Here is a 9,729-nt window from a genome sequence, read left to right as displayed (position 1 = left end):
ATGTTGTCATGTAACATTAATTGCTGAAGACAGTATTAGGCTAATAGATATCACATAAAAACAAAATCACAGTGTATCTTTAAAGCTCGTTAAGTTTAAGGTCGACAGAGTTGAGTTAGCCCATAACTTTATTCAAGTCTCTCTGATGGTGATACACAAGAATGTTGTCTGCAATATGGAGGACAAGTGACTGTTGACTTAAATAGTTTACCCTGCTGTGAACTTTATGTACTTATAACTAAAAACATGTGGTAAATTGGAAAATGTTCAGAGAGAAAATTATTTTAGGGGTAGTGTTTTGATAAACATTAATAATTATGAAACAAAAATTCTAAAGGATACTGTAAATCACGTTTTATTTGCGAGAACTTAATTTTCGCATAATTACGTGAGACAATGAGCTCACAAAAATTTCATTCTCATGTTTAAAAGTATTCCGTACAATTATACAGAGGAAAAACAACAATTCATGAAAATTATGTCTCGCTAATAAAGAGAAAATGACTATATCACGAAAATAAGGTGTCGCGAAAATTTAGTGATCTACAGTATATCTTAGAAAATGCCTTACCACAATAATAACAGAAGCTGGAATCACAAAGGCATAAATAACTCCTTCTTCAATGGTCAGCCAGCAGCTGTAACAGAAAAGAAACCTCTTGGTAAAAATCCCTTATAAGGAGAGGCATCTGGAAAAAATGGTGCTGTTCACATGTAAACTTACAATTTGTCATTGCCATATCCCTGTAGTTCTGTGGCCCCCATAGATATGCCAACAATGACCAATGGTATCCCTAAAACATTAAAAAATAACAATGGATTAGCACAACAAATTTAACTTACAACCTATCTTAATCTCCCCCAACTTCAAAGTGGTGTGCTTAAATCACACAAGACAACTGAAATCACTCCAAGATGGAAGTGTTAGACAAATTTGTTCATAAAAAGCAAAAGTTGTATGGATTAAACTTACTGGACAGCTTGCAAGATGATGGTTCTTCACCCAAGCTAGAGGCAGGAAAAGACCCTGACCTTGGAGTTGCTCCAAAAGACCAGAATAAGACCAGCACCAGCTATGGTGATTCCTACTGCCAGCATTAGGAAGAATGCCACCAAGAAAAAGTACTGCAGAAGGACAGCTATAGCTGTACACAGATATGGAAATACATCAGAAGTATATAACTGTAAAGAACAAAGTACGTAGTTACAAAAATTCAAATGTAAAAAGAAATTTCAGGTTACAACAATTATGTCAAAGGGGAAATAAATGAATGGCTGAAAATCCATGGAGAAGTTTGTGAGAGTTTCTAACCTTGTTCTGAGTCTGTTCCACACCAAGGATAAATATGGTCAGAGCTATTGTTAGGGCCAAGCAGAAGGATGAGCAAATCTTGCTCTTTTTCTGCTGATTTTACATACCTGTCAAATAAAGACAGAACATAAAACAACTTGTACTCTCTTTGGATTGAGATGTATAACAAGAGCATTAAGGGTCAACAACAATTCCGAAAGCATAGCAAATTATCTCCCTTCAACTGCAGGAGGTGAGCTGAAATTGATTTCCGATAGGCCTATAATGCTACACTTTTAATGGTTCAGAAATCTGTTGAAAAAATTTAGCACTTAGTTTTAGTCTAATGAATAATAAAAGTTTAAATTGCATGCAAAATTATCACAATGGCACATTTTTTTTACAGGAAAATAAATTCCCAAATATGAAGTTCAGATTGCTTTAAATGAAACACCCATAAAAGGGAGAACTCTGGATAATAACAAACCTCCAAAACATGAGATGACAAACTGCTTTAGCCAGGAGTCCAGCAATGGAGATTGTACAACCAATGATGGAGATTAGACCAAGTATGTCATTCTCAACTCAGACTGAAAGAGATCAGAAAAATAGGGCTCATATACTGAAAGAGATCAGAAAAATGGGGCTCATATACTGAAAGAGATCAGAAAAATAGGGCTCATATACTGAAAGAGATCAGAAAAATGGGGCTCATATACTGAAAGAGATCAGAAAAAATAGGTCTCCTATACTGAGATCATAAAATATATGTATTTTATACTGAGATTGTGAACATATGTCTTTCATACTGAAAGATCTTGTAAATATATGTCTCCTATTTTGAAAGTGATCATAAAATATATGACTCCAATACTGAAAGAGATCATAAAATATATGTCTCCTACTCTAAAAGAGATCATTAATTAATATGTCTCCTATCCACTCCTCTGTAATGAAAGAGACCATGAAATATGTCTGCTATACCGAAGGAAATCTTGACATATGTCTCCTTTACTGATACAAACATTAATGTGAAACAGAAAATGATTCTGCTATTTTTTTCCTAAAATGATGACATAATTTTTTTTATTATAAGGATTGCAAAGTATGATAAGAAAAGAATTTAAATTTAGAAGAAAGGCAGACAATCTTTACTTATTAGTCTGGTTGCAAATACTACCTTAATTAATAAACTGAAGCTTTGATAAAATTCACCTGGATATTTATGAAGATTTATTGATTTAATAAAAATGTTAAATTCTTCTGATCTACAGATGTGAATCTTTGATGCCTCTGTGTGGTAATTTTTTCAAAAGTAGGTCAAGATCAAAATACCTAAAACACAGTTTACATCCACTTGTGATGTCACTCTTTCAAAGATAACTTGAGATTTAAAAATTTCTCACCACTTCTACAGAACTCATCAGAACAGCAAAGTTGGTCATGTGATTACAATGACAGGTGACCCGGGTAGCGTTTCTGAAAAACGGTGTAGCAGCCTCGGTCTGACCACGCACTGAAAGGAAAGGGTACCATTAGTTTACAAGTAGTGTACCAGTAGAAATTACAACTTCATTTACTCTTAATATTTTTTCTATATTTTACTTTTTTCCCTGCAAAACCTGTCTAGGTAAAGTTTTAGATGAATCATCCTAATATTAATTTACCCGTTACTTATCAAAATACACTAATATCAAATTGAAATCATCTTTGCAACGTACCGAGGAATTTTCAGTTCACTACATATAGTGAAGCAGACCATAACCCTTGACTTAAAAAGATGCAGTAAAATTTGAGTTGAAATTTGAAGTAAATCTTCAACTCACCTTTGATTAAAATCCCAGTAACTGCATATTGCATTTTCATCTCCAATATCCTACAATTACAGTTATAAAAGTGTTAATTCATCTTGTACCAAGCACCATTTGCATCCTCTGATTACTGTAGATTGGCAAATAATCATGATGGTTTTAATTTCACTATATTCACGATTTATCAGTTTTCTGCAAAATTAAAACCATCATGAATGCTAACATTAGTTTTATAAAACATTTTTCAAACTGCTTATACAAACTTTGAAGTAATTTCTTGCAGCAGGAAATTAAAACGATCGCTATTGGTACTTTTTAATAAATCATGAAATTTTAACACCGTGGAATTAAAACAACTTAAAAAATTCAGGTGACAATAATATACTGCTACAGTAAAACTCATTTAGGATGAACACAGATATTGCATATGCAATTCATGGATATAGCAAAGTTATCTTGGATCCCCAGCTATATAAATTTAATGAATTCCTTATTCGGATATAACAAATTATGATATAATGAAGTAATTTCATAGGTCCAAGTGACACTTTATCATTTGGATCCTCCTCCTCCTATTTGTAAATCTTTTTGCTCCTCCGGGGGCCCAAATTGGATTAATAAAATCTTGTATCTTGTATCTTGTACATCAGTATAAATATATATATGTATAATAAATTCTGATATTTTATTGAAAAATTCACTAAAATCATATGGTCTATGCATTAAAAACTTTGATTAGTGATACGTATGTATATAATTTCTTCTGATAAAAACATGATTAATGAAATGATGTGCACCTGTTGTAGTACAAACTCAAGTTTCAGAGGTGGATCTAGCTTTTCTGTTTCTCCACTGGCAAGGGAAAATGCAATGATGTCTGTATTTATCAAGTTGCTGAAAATAAGAAAAAAATAAATGCTTTTAAAAGACTTTTTGATTACATTTCTTTAACTTTCTACCCTTGCTAGTTCAGTAAAAGTGGTTTTTTTTATTTATCAAACAAAGAATAAAAAAGAAGAAACAAAAACACATACATGTACAAGTATGTCTTTTAATTCTTCAAGAGAATGATTATTTATTAATCTTCATTGAATATTTGTCAAATGTAGTTATTTGACTATGTATTTTCTTTTAGATGTTTAACATGAATAATGATGCAACAAGTGTAAAAACACAACAATTAATCAATAATTATTTATTTCTAATTATAAATAAAGTTTACTGTTGTCTATGTTGAATTCAATTATGTGCATGTACAACAAGAATTCCTTCAAATCTGGTTAACCTAAAGAGGTGATGGTATGATGACATCAAGGTTTGCATCTTTCTGCTATATCATTTGTAATTACATGTATTCATGAACAAGCTATTCCAATCTGTTTGGTGTAGGTTTTTCTGATTTTGGTAAGTTTTCATCACATGTACAAAACATGCTGAGGATTATGTAATACCTTACTTACAAATAATTTCACATTTTATGATTTGATGTAATCTTTTCTTATTTCATTGTAGACATCATCTGAGGTAATATGCTAGGTAGTAGTAATTATATTCTATGGCATTCATAATTAAAATAACATCGTGGGTACATCATATATTATTATCACCATGGTAACCTTAGTTACCATAAGAAGTTATACATGTCAGCTAGTACATGCAAAACTGAATAATTGGAAAAAAAACCTTGAAGGAATATCCATTAAAATAAAACAAAACTAGAAATATGTTCAGTAAGGACATGAATCCCCTGAAGATGAAAATTTGTATTAGGCTAGGCCTAAAACAAAAATTATATAAGCTTGGCCCTATGTATTTTGATTAGAATACCTTTAATATTATTTTTTTTTATTGAAATCTTAAACAGTGGATAAAGATGATTAATTCTCATCAATTATGTATAAATGCATACAAGAAAAGATCTTATATGGTTTCTTGAAGAAAAGTGAGGTAAAGGTCATAGGAAAGTTCAAGGACAAAACTTTTTTATGCCATTGTCAGAATAGCTCTCACTTAAAAGTACCCGGTACAAGCATATGTAATAAAAATATCTTGAATGGTTTCTTAAAAAATGAGCTAAACACAAATTATTAAAAAAAAAGGTAAGGTCAAGGTTAAAGGAAATGTCAAGATCAAAAAAATGTTCATGCAGTTGAATGGCTTATTTCAGTATGTAAAAGCACATGACGTTTGATAACACATAATGACATTTCTTAAATGATTTCTTTAAGGTCAAGATCTAGTAAATGAAAGATGCCTACAGATTTATCAAATTTGAGAAATAAATTCTTTTAATGATGCTTTTTAACTTTAGCTAGGTCAAATAAGGTACTGTTTTGGGACATAATTTGTAAGTAAACAAAGTGAAAAATCATATTTTGAACTGTCATTTTCAATGAAAAATTAGGAAAAGCAGTGGTGAATATGGGATTTTTTTCCATATCTGACAAAGAAAATATATGCAGATTGCCTACAGTCCCGTACGAAATTCAGAGACGTATTACGCCTGGATTTTTTGCAAATCCTGGCGTACAAGAGACGTATTCTTAAAAATACGGTTCATTTTCAGGCGTACACGTATTTTTGCCAGAAATACGTCTCCTTTTTTCCAGGCGTAAATTCTAAATCCGGGCGTATTTTCTACTTAGTCTCTTTGGCACATGGAAATTAAAACTTAGAAAATTTCAAAAGGCGTATTTTTTAAAATTCGGGTGGATTTTTCAACTTAGCCAAAAAAACTTAGTCAACTCATTCTCTTTTTTTTAAAGTATTGAGTTGCATAAGAAACATTTTTATTATATTATATAACTTAAACCAAAAAAAAAAACCAAAGTATTGCATGATTGTATACATTTAAAAATATTGCATTTAGTTTGTTGCATTAAATATCAAAGCAATTATTTTTCATATATTAAACTGATTTTTTCTTTTAGAACTTTTTTTTTAGAACATTATCCCATGGACCTAAAATTTTGTCATTCCCATTTTTTTTAAAAATTGATATTATTTTTCTTAACACAAATGATTTCTATAACTGTAAAGTAGATAGTATATTCTTTGAACTTCATGATTAATTGTTTAGTCAGGCTATAAACATACATGTTATTACCATTAAATGTTTTTCTTATAAAATGATTTATATTTGGTACTCTTTTAAGATACTCTGTTACATTACCATCAACTTTCACTTCCCTAGCCTAACCTGCTGGGATTGTGCTAATTACTTACAGATGTGTTGAGCATGTTTAGGAACGACTTATCTGTGATGTTGTAAACCTAAGAACGGCTTATCCGGTTTGTGTACAGCAGTTCTATTTCCCACCCCAGTATCTTTTTAATTCATATAATGAATACACCTTGTTTATACATTGATGAAATTTTATTTTTATGTTCTAGCTGTAAACAAAACAGCATTTTTCTTCAAAATTACAAATTGTACTGAGTAGAACTTCCAGAAGTCATAAAAGAGTTTAGCTAACTAGGGGGTTGTAAATAACAGCATCTGCATCCAAGTATTTGCGCCAATTTTAAACCACCAGGCAGGTCATGCCAAGAACAATGAGATTAGAGAAAGCCACAACAAAGCACAGATGGTGTAGAAGAGGTAAATATTTTGAAAACATAGCTTAACATTGAAACTTTTTTATCTATGAAAATAAAAAGACAGCTGCATTTGCTTTTGATTTGCAGAGCCAGATGTTAATGATTGAAAATTGGGTCAGTAGTATTTTGAATTACATAAATTATTCTTTTTCCAGAAAATGATTTACATCTAAATCCTTATCACAGTTGGAAAATTGATTGAATGATGAAATGGTCATAAGAGGAGGAGAAAAGATCTTGCAGTATTAAGAGTTGACCAGCAGCATAGCTTTCCATAAATGCAATAATGCCAGTGAACTGTAGCCATTGGAAGATTGCATCAGGAAGAAGATGACCGTTTGCAATGCCAGTTATAAAGCATTCAAACTTCTTTTTGTGAATATTTCAATCTATGAAAAAAATGTGATTGGTAAATGTGATGTGAAACGTGAATGACAGAATTGCTCGTGATTTGCATCTTTTATGCCAATTTAGGAGTAAAAAGAATGGCAGGAGTACTCGGCATGATTCTCAAAACTGTGATTCACTGTGATTATTGGAATGTTTCAACTGTTTACTGCAAAACTCAGCCTTGGATGTTAAAATGCTGTGAAACGGTTAATATATTCTAACATGTAACTGTGCTTTGAAAAAGTAAATGTAAGATTATGATTTTAAATTTTAATGACAATCCTTTAATTACTAATGAATCTCATTTACATTTTATCACACTGAAAAATATTAAGAAAATAAAAGTGATGTATGCTTAGCTTAATTTGTCTAATCTTTTTTAGCATATGTCTAGTCAAAAATCTTTGTACTAAAGTTGATTGTACATTTATATTCATGCTATAATTGTAGCTCCCATTGCTGTAATATAATTAATATTTAATTCAAATCTATTTAAAGCAGGCGTATTTTTTTGTACGGGCGTATTCTTTTATACGGGCGTATTTATTTTGCAGGCGTATTTTTAAGGGTATGCTTGAAATCTAGGCGTACTTCTATTTTTAAAATTTCTAGACGTATTTTGAATTTCCAGGCGTACTCATTTGCATATTTCGGCCAAAAATACGGGAGGATTACGCCTCGTGTACGCCTGTATTTTACATTATACGCCTGGTTTTATATATTCATTTCAATAGAGATTTCCACAAGGATTTTTAGATTAAAATACGCCTGGATTTTTTTAAAAATACGTGACTTAAATTTCGTACGGGGTCTTTCAGAAAATGGTAATTTGTATGTCCAGGACCTCAGAAATAATGTCAAATTTAAAAAAGATATCGGGACTACTTTTCATGTAATTTCAAATTGAATTCCATGAAAATACTTTATTTTCTACATAATTCTATTAGAGCCGTAAAGTAGTAGAAAGTGATTATGATGTCATAATGGATCTAGCACCAAGAAGTCATCTAAAGACATTTACTAGATCTTGACCTTAAAAATGAGCTAAATACTATAATTTCAGATTTTTTAAAAAAAAAGGTGTAAGTCAAAGGAAAGATAAAAAATGTTGCAGTTGAATAGTCTCATCAATATGTATATATCAGCCTATTACGGTAAGTTTGATAAAAATACCTTGAATGGTTTGTTTAAAACTGAGCTTTGAACTGAGCTAAACACAAAGTACGATGGAAGGACAGATGGACTAAAGATGGACACTGTGCCCCAGCCATATTTATGGCAGGGCATAAAAAATACCTTTCATTTTCCCTTATAATTCTTTTTTCACATCTTTTTGTCACTGTGTCTCCTTAAAATTTTGGCATTTACCAAAAACACTGCAGACAATTAAGGAAGGGAAAATTAAGCAGAGCATGTGCTTTTAGGAAAATTTTGGTTTAAAGTTTTACTTAATTTCCTTTTTAAAGTAAGTATAGTACCATTCCACAATACTAACAGTACACTGACAATTGCTGTATTATAATTTTTATATCTACAAATAATGACTGATCCCTGAAATCTTTATACAAGAACTGATCCATAAAGTCCTCTGTTGACAAAATGAGGATTGGTGTATTATAAGTCCCCGAAGGAAAACTTGGTAAAGCCTGACATATCCCCCATATAAAAATGATGATAAAACACTTCAACATTGACAGTCGCCCCAGTAAAATCTGCAGTATCACTCATAATGTTCCTTTTCAAGTATCAATAATTGATACTCCACATTTAGGCAATAAATTTGTTATTAGCAGTTTGAATTCTAATGACAATTTCTCTAAGTTCATTAGATTAAAGAGGAAAAAAGTGGAATATCACTTAGCGAGCATGTTCTTATTAAGCAGTGGTATGGCCCTGAACAATGCAGACTGATAAAAGGCTGTGTAGGGGCTAATGATCTGTGAAATGGGCAGACAACCAATCAATCACACAGACAGTTTTAGTTCACACCAACTTTTTCCTGCCCCCTGTAGTTGTCTGTGTTTATCATATGTAAATTATTTGCTGCTATTGACTCTTAGGATTGGAATCCTTTCTTGCATAGTACATTCACAATAGAAACTAATGTGGGTTAAATCAGAATGAAGAGAAAAGTAATGTATGTGTACCTTGTGGTCAATTTTGACAGACTTTATGTTAGAGACAAAGAAGAAGTTAGCATCTGTGGAGACTGATGAAAATCCACTTTAATTCAGAATTCTGCATGAGTACCAAGTCTATCATACATACCTGTTTGTGAGGCCTTTTTTGGGGAACAGATCTGATAATGTTTTGTAATATGTTGCTGCATAGTCCACTGTGTCATTTTCTGCAAAAAATAGATATAGGATAAATAAATATACCTGGTACATTGCATATTTTAAAAAAAAAACAGATGTGTTTGTGAAACACTGATGCCCACCCTGCACATATGGCAGCTCATGGCAGAAGTTAAATTTTATTTTAATGCAGCTTTAACTCTAACTTCGTCAAGAGATCAAAAATGTCAGTACCCAAAGAAATATTTGTCTCAAAGAATACACACAGTAAAATTTGAAAGCCATAGAGGTGGCCATTCAAAAATTATGCTTAAGATTCAAATTTTAAAAAGTTATTAAA

General features: G+C 31.4%; 1 long non-coding RNA gene across 1 annotated transcript; it reads right to left on the bottom strand.

Annotated features, from left to right (window-relative positions):
* Positions 1 to 2,759: 2,759 nt before the first annotated feature.
* Positions 2,760 to 9,410, bottom strand: LOC134270083 (uncharacterized). The gene is made up of 4 exons (XR_009992719.1): positions 9,361 to 9,410; positions 3,900 to 3,996; positions 3,118 to 3,167; positions 2,760 to 2,807 (listed from the first exon to the last, which is right to left on the bottom strand). It is a non-coding gene; the product is annotated as an uncharacterized LOC134270083 (long non-coding RNA).
* Positions 9,411 to 9,729: the final 319 nt, after the last annotated feature.

The sequence above is a fragment of the Saccostrea cucullata genome, unplaced genomic scaffold (assembly GCF_032062105.1).
Source record: "Saccostrea cucullata isolate Sc308-1 unplaced genomic scaffold, CSIRO_AGI_Scuc_v1 ctg18206, whole genome shotgun sequence".
In the NCBI taxonomy this organism is placed as follows: Eukaryota; Metazoa; Mollusca; class Bivalvia; order Ostreida; family Ostreidae; genus Saccostrea; species Saccostrea cuccullata.
This window is presented reverse-complemented; position numbering and strand designations above follow the sequence as displayed.